The following is a 15,933-nucleotide window of genomic DNA, read 5'->3' as shown; positions in this document are numbered from 1 at the left end:
TTTGGTCTGGTACTGCAATGTCTTTTTTTTTTTTTTTTTTTTTTTTTTTTTTTTTTTTAAGGAAGTCATTTCAACTTCTCTTAGTTTCAGTTTCAGTCTTGTTCGCCCGGCTGCTTTGCTCTTTTGGTAGCCTGGCGTAGCTAGATGGCAGCGTCGGCACCCTTTGTCACGCAGTCTGTCCGTTAATTATATGGTGTCCAAAGAGCGTGAACGTCAGGTACTAGTCAGTCGTGCTAGTCAGTCACTTTATTTATGAAACGTCTCATCAGAAAGCCTCTGTTTAAACTGCGATAGTACGTATATTTTGCTTTTGCAAGTTATGATATAGTGAAATTAAAATAATCTGCTAGGTTGAAACTTTAAAAAGGTTCTTTCACTACGCTAAAGATTACACTCGTTTAATTGAATGAGGATTTTTCAATTAGTAATTGAATGAATAGTTCACCAGCTGTTACTGTCACGGTATTTAAGGTGATAAGCTTCGTAAAATTTGCTAGTCTTTGAGATGGTACGTTTTTGTTGCCGCCTCAGGCTCCTGAGAAGTGACGGAAGTTCAAGCTGCTTTTGTTTCGGCAGTCAGATCTCTGATACAGAAACAATCACTGAGCCTTGCGCTGAGCCATAAGGTATAGCTGTCGCCGACCATGGTCGTATTCTCCTTGTTATACTGTGATTAATAAAGCCAACGACAATGTCGCAGTGGTAACACCGGTTCTCGTCAGTTAATCGCTGTCAGGCTTGACCAGCTCTTGGACGGACAACCGTGTGGGTCTGTCGAGCGCTGTAGGCAAGCGGAGTGCACTCAGCCCTTGTGAGGCCGACTGCGGAGCTGTTTGACTGGGAAACAGAGCCTCCGAACACGAAAACTGACCGACCGGGAGAACGGTGTGCTGACCACACTCGCCTTCATATCCGCGCCAAGTGACGGCTATCGGCTGAGAATGACACGGCGATTGGTCTGTACCATTAGGCCTTCTGAGGCCTGTTCGAACCGAGTTTAGCTATTTACTGCGATTAATATTATGTTAAATTTGGTTTTGACCCTCCACACTTTAAGAACTTAAATTTCGTTCTTTTTTTATCGGGCTAGGTGACGTCGAGTATATTTTGTATCTGCCATGGTGTGGTCCTCACAAGGAGGAACCCGACACCGGCACATACTACAGATATCTCTTGAAGAGTTCACGGTAGGAAGACTAAGCGAGGTCGTCAGACTTCCAGAACATAGTTACACATCATTTTAGCGATAATTTGGCCTAATGCAGCTCTGTGTTTCCATAAAATGGCTCTACCACTATCCTCGGGTGACTAGGTCATTGTGTGGCAGCATATTCAGAATATCGACGAGATGATTTTTGATGTAGAGAAAAAGCACCATATTTATGGGTCAGCACGTGGAGCATAACTAACGCTCGAGGTTATGAGTATCTCTCGCAATTTTGCGGCTCCGCTGACATGCTAATCGTATGTACATCCAAGCATTTAGTACATTTCGTACCATTTTGACCTTTGTTACATGCCACAGCCTTGGTATTACAGTTTTATTGAAAGGCAGTGCAATATATAGTTTCACTTGCACTTTATATGTTTTTTAACTACCGGTTTCGAATGTGGCAACGGCCTTGCCGCAGTGGATACACCGGTTCCCGTGAGATCACCGAAGTTAAGCGCTGTTGGGCGTGGCCGGCACTTGGTTGGGTGACCAACCAGCCGCCATGCGCTGTTGCCATTTTTCGGGGTGCACTCAGCCTCGTGATGCCAATTGAGGAGCTACTCGACCGAATAGTAGTGGCTCCGATCAAAGAAAACCATCATAACGACCGGGAGAGCGGTGTGCTGACCACATGGCCCTCCTATCTGCATTCTCAACTGAGGACGACACGGCGGTCGGATGGTCCCGATAGTCCACTTGTGGCCTGATGACGGAGTGCCGGTTTCGAATGTGAAGCGTCCATTATCAAACACTGACGAAGCCACCTCTTCCACACAAGAATTCCACTTCATACTACAACTACAGTGATTCGCCGTTCCTATTAAATGAAACATTATGCTATGTCTCGTATGACACCCGCTTGGGAAAGTGCAGTACTAAGACACTGAACTCGCATTCGGGAGGACGGCGGTTCAAATCCACACTCGACCATCCAGATTTCCTCAGATCGCTTAAGGTGAATACCAGGATCACTTTTTCGAAAAGGTACGCCAGTTTTAATTCCCATCTGTCATCAATCCAAACTGGTGCTACGTCTCCAATGACCCGTCCATCGATTAGATATTAAATCCTTATCTTCCTTTCTTTTTCCTTCTAATGATCCCACACTTTACGAGACGTTAAACCCGGATTTTCTTATTCATAAACCAGGTGACAACATAGTCTTTCGTACGATTTCATTTGCTGGCGAATCACTCTTACTCTGAATCCTGCCCTGATAAAAATATGTTTTCTCCTTTCCTGATGCTAGTTTCACGTGTTTGTTCCCTTTCAGGTTGCCTTTAGTATTACCCCTATACATTTACACAATGGAACACACTCCAGAAAGTACAACTAATTTTCTAATTTCTTTTTGTAAGAGGCATGACGTAGTTTTTATCCACATTTAAAGAGAGCTAATATTCAGTATACTAAGCAGAATTTTATCTAAGTTGTTCTCCACTTCTTAAAAGTCACTTGGTCATGACACATTTAAGCAGACACAGCATCGTCAGCATTCAATCTCAGATTTCTGTATTAAGATTACTGGAAGTAAAATTTTGTTTCCTTGCGTCCATCCTATGTTGCTTTCATTTCAGTTGGAACCATGTGCCAAAGTGACTCATGTCTACTTAAGTTCATATTCTAACAACTCCACTTAACTATGTGAATCATAAAGGTATCTTAATACTAGAAACTGTGTTTACTATACACAGGGTGATCAGAGACAGTCTGAAGAGCTTGTAAGGCTATTGCAGGGTAGATTGTGCTGAGAAATAATTGTTAGGAGAAAAGTTTGATACGTTGCGATGTGTCCGAGATAGTTTAGATTGAAATTAGCCAAACACGCCGTAGCGCGCGCAAATTCTAGCGGCCCACCAAAGAGCGTGCCGCCAGACGAGTTCTTTGTTTGGTTTCCTAAAGCGGAAGAGAGAGCGATACAAGAACTGCACCTGGGACAGTATTAAGGACCTAACCCGAGCCAAAAGCTGAGCAGTGTCTTGCACTATCATCTACCCTATGAGAGCAACTGACCCTAATTACATTTGGTAGGCCGCTTAATTTGCGCGCCCAAAGGCCAGATTGGTTAATTTCAGTGTTAATTAACTTGGACACTGCGCAACGCATGGGATTTTTTCTTGACAATTATTTGTCAGCATAAGCTACTGTGGAACACGCTTGTAAGCTTTTTGGACTGTTTCTGACCACCTTTATACTTTAAAGTCATAGAATACGTCCCTACGCTGTTCAAGTTCATTCAAAGTACATTACCATTCAAACAATTTCACAATTTCATTCTAGTTAACCATGGATTTTCTCATTCAGTTCGGATGCCTTAAAATATTATATATTGTCTTATTTCGTAAAAAAAAAAACTCACGTGAATCGTCTATTGTTATTGTTCACGCTTACTTTCCACACTCCGATTCGTGATTGTGTATAGCGCGCTCGCCCGTGACTCAATCTGCAGATATTCTCAGAACAACTGCTGTCGCATGTCACGATGAGGTGAAGTTTTGATAGTTTGTTAGGCTTCAGCTTTAGAAAATTTTCTCCAAGCCACAAAAGTTTGCAGTCGTTTAACTGAATGAGGGTACATCAATTGATCGCTGAATGAATATACGGTTAGTCTTAAATCTGACAGATTTGGTAAAACTCTCTACTCTCTGAGATGTTAGATTTTTGTTGGCACCACTGGTTGTAAAGAAGTGGTGGAATTGCAGAGATGTACTTTCGTGCTGCACCTGCGTCAGGAGACAGCTTTCTGATGCAGCTATAATCTCTGTGTCTATTGCTGAACCATAAAAGAGAGTCGTCGACCACAATGGTGGATTTATTCTTGCTATGTTACAATTAATGACGAGTAAAATTTATGTTTTGAGGTTTCACACTGTAGGAGCTGACCAAGGATTTGGCCTTCCACAGTGTAAAGACGAAAATTTTGTTCTCTTCTCGACTGAGTTGCGTGTAGCAACAGTATGTAGTGGGATGGAGTTTTAAGCACGAAAAACAGGTCAAACACTATACAGTATATCAGCACACAACGTGTACATACTCGCTTCCACTTTATTTTTGAGACACGTACCCATCTATTGAGAAACGTACCCATTTATTCAGTCTTTCCACTTAAACGACATTTGACAATGGTCCTTACTATTTCGCTTCTGATGCTGGTCTACTGCTACCATGCTCGTAATAATCAGTCGTTACCGTCCACATTTCGGAAGGTCACAGTTCATAGTCGTACAATATTCGGTGAAGCCCTATCACAGTCCACACTTTTTGCGGGTCCTCCTACAAATTAGTTTTCTTCTTCTCACACAACTCAGACCCACAATCTAGATTATCAATATTGCTCTTCCTTAATAACGGAACAGTCCGCCATTCGCTTAACGACGTATCACAGTGAATAGCGTTGCTACAGTCTCCAGATCGACTCTGTTCAGCAAAACGATTCACTACTCTTCTTCATAAAGTCTTCCAAAATTCTTCCTTGCTCATATTAAGTGCTTCATCTTTTCGTCAGGCAGTATAAGTATCAGATTTGCGTAAAACGCTCTTTGGTTTTCCCCTCACCACACTGCTGATAATTTATTTTCAGTTGAGTCAGTAAACTAAGCTCCACGTAAGTCACTTTAGCGCATCGACTTCACTGGAGGCACCCGATCAATCAATATACAAAGTAAGTGCGCTTAAAAACTATATTCTATAATAATATAAAATCTATATATAGCGCAACTATATAACTACAGATAGCGTTTCTGCGTGGATATGGCTTGCTCCTTGACCAGACCAGATGCGGCCTAGAAAACTACTGTTTCTGCTCAAAAAAATAATTATTTATAATGTCGATCAGTCCTAGTGAAACTGTGACAATTAAAATGGGGCGAAGCAGTTACATACGGAGGTGTCTGACGCTGACGTTTTCAACTGTTTGAACTGTTTAGGGACATAGCGCAACTAATGACATAAAAGAACGAACGAGTAGGCCCACGAACTGTACGGTTTCTCGACTTGGAAGAGTAGTTGTTGTTAACGGAGATGTGAGGCAGCCTCAGTCAGCACATGCAGTAAATGGGTGCCGCGAACAGTTCTGTGTGGAGAGCACACAGGGAGCCTGTACTTGTACAATTCATAGAATGTGCTATCTCCAATTCCTGCTGACTTCGGAACTTGCATCGTGTTGGGCTCGTGGGTCTTGCCGCACCGCAACGTAAATCCTCAGCATTCTACAAAAGAGCTTTTCTGAGATGAAACCTGTTTCACCAGTGAAGAACTAGTCGCAGAATTTAATTACGATCCGCAGATGCTGCCCACATACTTTTGGAAAGATGCGCAGGGTCATCACCAGATATTTGAGGTGAACTTATCATTCCATTGACCTGGTTGGGTAGCGTAGTGTATACGGACAATGGATACAAAGGCGTTTAGTCCGATCTCATGTCTGTCCCAGAACGTTTTACAATTATCACTTCTGCTGTCTCTGACAATGTTTCTTAGTGTGGAAAATTCTAAAACGCTCCGTAGTCAGAGGTTTGTTCTGCCCATGAGACAGCATCACGCGGCTGTCGAATAACAAGAGCTGGCAGAATCTTGAAGACAGGCGCGAAATATCCCAAAAAACCTACTTCAAAAGTAGCAAGAGTCAGATTTACATGAGGGATCTAGGAATAAATACCAACTGATGGAAAGTATCCTGACATCTGTTAGTGGATGTTGAGGAGATGTGTTCACTTCTCGCCTTTATGACGGTTTGTACTCTACTGCCGCGCGGGATTAGCCTAGCGGTCTGGGCGCTGCAGTCACGGACTGTGCGGCTGATCCCGACGAATGGTTCGAGTCCTCCCACAGGTATGGGTGTGTATGTTTGTCCTTAGGATAATTTAGGTTAAGTAGTGTGTAAGCTTAGGGACTGATGACCTTAGCAATTAAGTCCTATAAGATTTCACGCACATCTGAACATTCATTTTGTACTCTACTGGGGACTCTTTCAACGATGTGTCTGTCTGTGGAGGAATGGCACCCCATTCTTCCTCGAGAGCCGATTTTAGAGATAGTAGTGATGTTGGACGGTAGGATCTGGAGAGAATAGGACAGTTTAACTCATCAAAGGGTAGTCCACTGGGCTTGTGTTGGGATACTGCGCAGGCCAGTTCATTTCAAGAATATTATTTTCTACAAACAATTGCCTCGTAGATGTTGCTTCATGACAGGGTGCTCTGAGATGCTGATATAAACAATCATCTCCTCTTAACTGACCTTCTACTAAATGTAGTACGCATAGCTAAATAATGTGTTCATAGCCTTCCGACTTCAGCATTTTCTTAGCACAATAACCACGAAAAATGCGTATACAGTACTACCACCTCCTCTGTACATTACTGTCAGCACGACGGGTAACGTTCTCCAGCCATCTGATAAACACAAACCCACCCATCTGATTGCCACAGGCTATAGCGTGATTCATCACTCCAAATCAAATGTTGATTGCCTTGTACTGTACAGCAGCGTCGTTCTTTACGCCACAGCAAGCGTTGCTTACCATGGAGTACAGAAATCTGTGGCTTTTAAGGAACTGCTCGATAGTTGTGGCCCATTCTTTTAATCTTCGTACGCAGTCATTGTGCTAGCAAACTGGAAATCACGATTCATTCCTTCTGCTGATTTCATGAGATTTTATACAATCACCTTCCGCTCGCTCGACGGTCCCTGTCTGTCATTAAATGATATCACCACTAGCATAAAAATAACTTATTAGTCTGTCATAAAAGCAATGAACAAGCTATAACGATGCCAATAGTAGACTTGTAAATAATCACGGTTCAAAAATGGTTCAAATGGCTCTGAGCACTATGGGACTCAACATCTGTGGTCATAAGTCCCCTAGAACTTAAAACTACTTAAACCTAACTAACCTAAGGACATCACACACATCCATGCCCGATGCAGGATTCGAACCTGCGACCGTAGCAGTCGCGCGGTTCCTGACTGAGCGCCTAGAATAATCACGGAAAAAATAAATCCGAGTAACATCGTTTTCTTGCAAGCACAACACATCGCTACAAATTACACTGTCAGCACTATCCCTACGAACTGGAATGGGTAGGAAATGTTGGAAAAAATTGTTTAAATTTATTTTCAAAAACTAAAAAATGTACGTGTAATCAATCCTCTTCAAGCTCATACAACTTAACAGATACCTGACTGGTGAGACGCTGCCAGAGTTGCTTGAAATAGACAAGGAGCCTCCCACCATTGAGAATCTGCGACAACGGTAATACACTGTGTGATCAAAAGTATCCGGACACCTGGCTGAAAATGACTTACAAGTTCGTGGAGCCCTCCATAGGTAATGCTGGAATTCAGTATGGCGTTGACCCACCATTAGCCTTGATGACATCTTCCACTCTCACACGCATACGTCAATCAGGTGCTGGAAGGTTTCTTGGGGAATAGCAGCCCATTCTTCGCGGAGTGCTGCACTGAGGAGAGGTATCGATGTCGGTCGGTAAGGCCTGGAACGACATCAGCGTTCCAAAACATCCCACAGGTGTTCTATAGGATTCAGGTCAGGACTCTGTGCAGGCCAGTTCATTACAGAGATGTTATTGTAGTGTAGCCACTCCGCCACAGGCCATACATTATGAACAGGTGCTCGATCGTGTTGAAAGATGCAATCGCCATCCTCGAATTTCTCTTCAACAGTGGGAAGCAAGAAGGTGCTTAAAATATCAACGTAAGCCTGTGCTGTGATATTGACACGCAAAACAACAACAGGTGCAAGCCCCTCCATGAAAAACACGACCACACCATAACAACACCGCCTCCGAATTTTACTGTTGGCACTACACGCGCTGGCAGATGACGTTCACCGGGCATTCGCCATACCCTCACCCTGCTGTCGGATAGCCTCATTGTGTACCGTGATTCGGCATTCCATGCAACGTTTTTCCACTGTTCAGCCGTTCAGTGTTCACGCTCCTTATACCAAGAGAGGTGTCGTTTGGCATTTACCAGCGTGATGTGTGGCTTATGAGCAGCCGCTCGGCCACGAAATCGAAGGTTTCTCACCCCCCTCCTAACTGTCATAGTACGTGCAGTGGATCCTGATGCAGTTTGGAATTCCTGTGTGATGGTCTGGATAGATGTCTACGCATTACACATTACGACCCTCTTCAACTGTCGGCGGTCTCTGTCAGTCAACAGACGAGATCGGAATGTACGCTTTTGTGCTGTACGTGTCCCTTCACGTTTTCACTTCACTATCACATGGAAACAGCTAACTTAGGAATGTTTGGAAGTGTCGAAATCTCAAGTGCAGACGTATGACGCAAGTGACACGCAACCATATGACCACATTCGAAATCTAAGAGTTCCGCGGAGCGCCCCATTCTGCTCTCTCACGATGTCTAATGACTACTGAGGTCACTGATATGGAGTACCTGGCAGTAGGTGGCAGCACAGTCACCTAATATGGAAAAATATGTTTTTGGGAGTGTCCGGATACTTTTGATCACATAGTGTATATGGCAGCTCGCGGCGGCTACCATTGGATATCTCATCATATTATGTACCTAATACGCTATGTATCTCTCCCGTAGGGGACACAGTGACAAGATTAGACTAAGTGCAACACGTACGCAGTGATTCTTCCCGCACTCCATACGTGAATTGTAGGAGACATAAGTTGTACATTAGGAATTACCACTTGCAGTGCACTTCATTGTGCTCTACATTTTACAGATGTAGACGTAGAGCTGGACCTAAGACAGCCGATAATGCATTAGGGGGCTATTACTGTGTAACATCATATGTCCGTGAATAGATAACCGGGATATTATACAAGATAACGGAAAGATAAACATATAGGAGGTACAGGACGAGAATCATATTCTCTCTCTCTCTCTCTCTAAAAGTAAAAATAAATTAGGGAAACTGTTATTGCTTAAGACTAAATAATACAAGAAAGAACTACGAGTCGCAGCAATTCTCACTTCTTTACGTGCTAGCAGTATGGTCGCTCTCAAAACTTGTAAGAGAAATTGTTTTTGGCTCCAGTCTTGAAGCAGTAGTGCTCCGAGCGTAAAAAAGCGCGACAGGGAAGAGGATGCAGCAATTTTGGGGTGCCCATCAATTTCAGGCTGCTGGCCGATAAAAACTCGATTCTCGCGCGGGCTTGTCACTCCGGACAACAGGCCTCGTCTGTCAGGGCTGTCCAGATACGCAGAGCCACCTGCGATGACGAACGATCAGGCGTCGCTGAGACCGCAGCTGAGGCTCAGCCGGAACCAATACAACACGTAAACAGCGTGTCGGGCTACACTCCTGGAAATGGAAAAAAGAACACATTGACACCGGTGTGTCAGACCCACCATACTTGCTCCGGACACTGCGAGAGGGCTGTACAAGCAATGATCACACGCACGGCACAGCGGACACACCAGGAACCGCGGTGTTGGCCGTCGAATGGCGCTATCTGCGCAGCATTTGTGCACCGCCGCCGTCAGTGTCAGCCAGTTTGCCGTGGCATACGGAGCTCCATCGCAGTCTTTAACACTGGTAGCATGCCGCGACAGCGTGGACGTGAACCGTATGTGCAGCTGACGGACTTTGAGCGAGGGCGTATAGTGGGCATGCGGGAGGCCGGGTGGACGTACCGCCGAATTGCTCAACACGTGGGGCGTGAGGTCTCCACAGTACATCGATGTTGTTGCCAGTGGTCGGCGGAAGGTGCACGTGCCCGTCGACCTGGGACCGGACCGCAGCGACGCACGGATGCACGCCAAGACTGTAGGATCCCACGCAGTGCCGTAGGGGACCGCACCGCTACTTCCCAGCAAATTAGGGACACTGTTGCTCCTGGGGTATCGGCGAGGACCATTCGCAACCGTCTCCATGAAGCTGGGCTACGGTCCCGCACACCGTTAGGCCGTCTTCCGCTCACGCCCCAACATCGTGCAGCCCGCCTCCAGTGGTGTCGCGACAGGCGTGAATGGAGGGACGAATGGAGACGTGTCGTCTTCAGCGATGAGAGTCGCTTCTGCCTTGGTGCCAATGATGGTCGCATGCGTGTTTGGCGCCGTGCAGGTGAGCGCCACAATCAGGACTGCATACGACCGAGGCACACAGGGCCAACACCCGGCATCATGGTGTGGGGAGCAATCTCCTACACTGGCCGTACACCACTGGTGATCGTCGAGGGGACACTGAATAGTGCACGGTACATCCAAACCGTCATCGAACCCATCGTTCTACCATTCCTAGACCGGCAAGGGAACTTGCTGTTCCAACAGGACAATGCACGTCCGCATGTATCCCGTGCCACCCAACGTGCTCTAGAAGGTGTAAGTCAACTACCCTGGCCAGCACGATCTCCAGATCTGTCCCCCATCGAGCATGTTTGGGACTGGATGAAGCGTCGTCTCACGCGGTCTGCACGTCCAGCACGAACGCTGGTCCAACTGAGGCGCCAGGTGGAAATGGCATGGCAAGCCGTTCCACAGGACTACATCCAGCATCTCTACGATCGTCTCCATGGGAGAATAGCAGCCTGCATTGCTGCGAAAGGTGGATATACACTGTACTAGTGCCGACATTGTGCATGCTCTGTTGCCTGTGTCTATTTGCCTGTGGTTCTGTCAGTGTGATCATGTGATGTATCTGACCCCAGGAATGTGTCAATAAAGTTTCCCCTTCCTGGGACAATGAATTCACGGTGTTCTTATTTCAATTTCCAGGAGTGTATAACTCGAACCTGGCGCCTGACTCTTTCCAAGTGTTCCTGCTTGGAAAGTGGGTGAGATTTACTGAAGGAAGCACGGCTTTGAAGGCAGGTCCTGCATGGATAGCTGAGTCGGCCCAGGACCGTCGTGGCAGTGGTCAAGAATGTGTTTACGAGCTCTTACAACATGTGCGCCATAGGAGTTTGCAGCACACCAGAACTGCTATAGCAATTACGGTGATTGAAACGACCATGGAAGCAAAAATTCGCAAAAGACCCTCTAAATTATCATTCAAATATGGTTTTAAGGTCCAGAAAGAGCAGGAAGACAATAGTGGCTTACAGGGCTTTTAGTTTTTCGATATGATTTTACCGTTATTGCCGTATGTGATAAAAAATGTGACAACGAAACTTGTGTTAGAATAACGAGCAAAGTGCAAGAAACATCAGAGTTTATACATACAAGTGGCAAGGCAAGTAATACTATTGTTCTGCGAATTAGCAGAGTCATAACATTTAATGTCTCCTCTGAGCTCACACTGGACTAATTTCGAAAGACATTTGTCTATTGCGCAACGGTTTCCAAGTATATTCTCAAAAATGCACTGTAAATTGGTACTGTATTTTAGAGAAACTTATCTTGTCATAGGTATTTGTTCACGGATTTCAAGGCCTTACTAATATACGACGAACAACCATCATACTATGGCAGTTGTGGATCCACCGACCAGCAAGCTAACAATCGGTACAAAAACTTTTACTTCCGCCCAAACACGGAAGAAGGAAACTCAGGAAAGTGTCTGATACATCTGTTCGTAATCCTGACCATGTACGTCTATTGAAAACTCCATCAACAAGAGCGCGAAACTCGGAACAAAAGTTTGTGTTGGTAAATGGAGCTCAGGCACTAACAAATAATCTCATATGGGGAACTGAGACGCTACAGCTTAACCCACGAGCGTTTATGTAAGAAATTAATAAATTTTGTTTGTAACAGTGTAAATTCAGAATCTCTCTACCCGTAAACGTTAATCACATGATTGGGGAACCCGAAAACGAAGAACACAAGGTTGTCGAAACCATAATCGAAGGCCTACACGAATCTCTAACAAAAACAGAATCAATACCGACTACCTTGGCAACATCAAAAAATATAACTCATGACGAGATTGACAGTACTCGTCGCAGCCCATGAACATCAAACGGACCACGCGCAAACACACTTACGTGGAATTTCACGAATTAGAAAATAAATGGAGAAGGATTTGTAAAAAGGTAAAGAAAGGAGGGAAAGCGCACGGACGTGGAAACGCGAAGGAAAACATATCTCAAAAGTATGAGGACATCAACTTTATGAACGTAGACGTGCAGGAAACCAAGGGGGTGGAAACGACTTAATCGAACGCACTAGAAACTTGTACAAATCTGGGGATATGGGTGACTAAACAACAGCTCGTGTGATGAAGTAACAGCCCACGTAGACGCAATATTTTCAAGGTTCAGCGGTTAATACAAACAGAATCGAGATACATGTTAAAATTTTAAAGATTATACCATAAATACACGTGGATTTAGACCACGTTTGTACAAGAAGTTCTAATGCACAAAATTTCCGACGTCGTAAGCTACGATGCATTTTTAAAAATAGAAACCGAAACCAGTTCGGCATGCAACCCAAGATGTAAGCAATATTAACTTCAGGCAGAGGAATCTCAGTGATGTTACAAGAACTTTTATTAGTGAATGTACAGTCTGATTTAAGTGCTCCTACCTATTGGTTTTATCCAAACCGTAATGCCTTCAAGTAATACATCCAAGATTGCATGTTGTCTCAGTCAGTACACACAAACTATTAGTGCAACAGAAAGAATGAAAAAGATATTTTTCTAGGAAATTTAAAGTAGCTAAATTTTGTACTGAGACACGTTTTTGCTAGAGGCCATAATTTTCGAGTTCTACAAGAAAAATGAACAAAAGTGACTCTATAACGCGTGTTTCTTAAATAACTTGAAAACCGTGGCCTCCAGCGGAAACTTATCGCAGTACGAAATTTAATTACCTTAAATATTCTACAAAATGATGTAGTACATTTTTTTCTGTAGTACTAATAGCTTGCCAACGGCCATACAGCTGTGATAACACCGGTTCCCGTCAGATCACCGAAGTTAAGCGCTACCGGCCTGGGCTAGCACTTGGATGGGTGACCATCCGGTCTGCCAAGTGCTGTTCTCAATCGAGGTGCACTCAACCCTTGGAAGGCTAAGTGAGGAGCAACTTGAATGAGGCGTAGTGGCTCCGGTTTCGTAAACTGTTATACGGGCAGGAGAACGGTGTGCTGACCACATGCCCCTCCCTATCTGCGGCCAGTGACGCCTGTGGACTGAGGGTGACACGACGGCAGGTCGGTACCGCTGGGGCTTCATGGCCTTTTAGGGAGGAGAATAGTACTAATAGTTTGCACATAGTAAGCGACAGAATATAAAAAACTCACACGTGGTTGTGGAAGGCGTTTCTGGTTGCATACAACCTATCAGCAGGGGCAACTGAATCACCATGTGTAAGTATATACGGGAAAGCCACAGAAAACCATTCTTACGAGACGAAATAACCAAGGTTTATTCTCAGGGATTTGCCTCTTATAATACACCACTGGCCATTAATGGTTCAAATGGCTCTGAGCACTATGGGACTCAACTGCTGAGGTCATTAGTCCCCTAGAACTTCGAACTAGTTAAACCTAACTAACCTAAGGACATCACACACATCCATGCCCGAGGCAGGATTCGAACCTGCGACCGTAGCGGTCTCGCGGTTCCAGACTGCAGCGCCAGAACCGCGCGGCCACTTCGGCCGGCCACTGGCCATTAAAATTGCTACACCAAGAAGAAATGCAGATGATAAAAGGATATTCATTGGACAAATATATTATACTAGAACTGACATGTGATTACATTTTCACGCAATTTGGGTGCATAGATCCTGAGAAATCAGCACCCATAACAACCACCTCTGGCCGTAATAAAGACCTTGATACGCCTGGGCATTGAGTCAAACAGAGGTTGGATAGCGCGTAAAGGTACAGCTGCCCAAGCAGCTTCAACACGATACCACAGTTCATCAAGAGTAGTAACTGGCGTATTGTGACGAGCCAGTTGCTCGGCCACCATTGACCAGACGTTTTCAATTGATTAGTGATCTGGAGAATGTGCTGGACAGGGCAACAGTCGAACATTTTCTGTATCCAGAAAGGCCCGTACAAGACCTGCAACATGCGGTCGTGCATTATCCTGCTGAAATGTAGGGTTTCGCAGGGATCGAATGAAGGGTGGAGCCACGGGTCGTAACACATCTGAAATGTAATGTCCACTGTTCAAAGTGCCGTCAATGCGGACAAGAGGTGACTGAGACGTGTAACCAATGGCACCCCATACCATCACTCCAGGTGATACGCCAGTATGGCGAAAACGAATACACGCTTCCAATGTACGTTCACCGCGATGTCGCCAAACACGGATGCGACCATCATGATGCTGTAAACAGAACCTGGATTCATGAGAAAAAAATGACGTTTTGCCATTCGTGCACCCAGGTTCGTCATTGAGTACACGATCGAAGGTGCTCCTGTATGTGATTCACCGCCAAGGGTAACCACAGCCGTGGTATCCGAGCTAATAGTCCATGCTGCTGCAAACGTTGTCGAACTGTTCGTGCAGATGGTTGTTGTCTTGCAAACGTCCCCATCTGTTGACTCAGGGATCGAGACGTGGCTGCACGATCCGTTACAGCCATGCGGATAAGATGCCTGTCATCTCGACTGCTAGTGATACGAGGTCGTTGGGATCAAGCACGGCGTTCCGTATTACCCTCCTGAATCCTCTGATTCCATATTCTGCTAACAGTCATTGGATCTCGACCAACGCGAGCAGAAATGTTGCGATACGATAAACCGCAATCGCGATAGGCTACAATCCGACCTTTATCAAAGTCGGAAACGAGATGGTACGTATTTCTCCTCCTTACCCGAGGCATCACAAGAACGTTTCACTAGGCAACGCCGGTCAACTGCTGTTTGTGTATGAGAAATCCGTTGGAAACTTTCCTCATGTCCTCACGTTGTAGGTGTCGCCACCGGCGCCAACCTTCTGTGAATGCTCTGAGAAGCTAATCATTTGCATATCACAGCATCATCTTCCTGTCGGTTAAATTTCGCGTCTGTAGCACGTCATCTTCGTGGTGTAGCAATTTTAATAGCCAGTAGTGTGAATATGTGAGAATTTAACTGCTTATGGTGTGAACAGGATTAAAGCCCAAATTTTATTTTTGTCTTGAGTTGCTATCACTTACTAAAGATCTTCAGATGAAAGACTCACTTTTACACCTTCATCCAAATAATCCAGTTGAATATATCCCATCAGTGAATCCACAAGCAAACGCAACAGTTCGCATGTACTCAAGGTTTTCACAAGCACAATTCGCAAACGCAAAACATGGACATTTATTTATGTATCTTCTAATGATTTTGTTGTGTTCTGCACATTGGTCTAATTTCGGGTGCCTAGGAAAGCTGCTTTCTCGGATCACTAGACAACAATTCTAGCAAGTTTTCACAAGCACAATTCGCAAACGCAAAACATGGACATTTATTTATGTATTTTCTAATGATTTTGTTGTGTTCTGCACATTGGTCTAATTTCGGTTGCCTAAAAAAGCTGCTTTCTCGGATCACTAGACAACAATTCTAGCAAGTTTTCACAAGCACAATTCGCAAACGCAAAACATGGACATTTATTTATGTATCTTCTAATGATTTTGTTGTGTTCTGCACATTGGTCTAATTTCGGTTGCCTAGGAAAGCTGCTTTCTCGGATCACTAGACAACAATTCTAGCAAGTAGTATTAATAGATTTTAGTTACGGTAAGATAAGTGAGAATACTTAACTTTGCGTGCACACAAAGGTGTGTCACAAGCAAATGGCGACATGCAAATAACCATTGACCTTCGGTGTATACAGCTCCAACG

At 44.7% G+C, this 15,933-nt stretch overlaps 1 pseudogene; it reads left to right on the top strand.

Annotated features, from left to right (window-relative positions):
* The first annotated feature begins 1,612 nt into the window (after nt 1-1,612).
* LOC126238158 (5S ribosomal RNA) lies at nt 1,613-1,729 on the top strand (annotated as a pseudogene).
* The last annotated feature ends 14,204 nt before the right edge of the window (nt 1,730-15,933 follow it).

Source organism: Schistocerca nitens, chromosome 2, assembly GCF_023898315.1.
Source record: "Schistocerca nitens isolate TAMUIC-IGC-003100 chromosome 2, iqSchNite1.1, whole genome shotgun sequence".
NCBI classification, from domain to species: domain Eukaryota; kingdom Metazoa; phylum Arthropoda; class Insecta; order Orthoptera; family Acrididae; genus Schistocerca; species Schistocerca nitens.
This window is presented reverse-complemented; position numbering and strand designations above follow the sequence as displayed.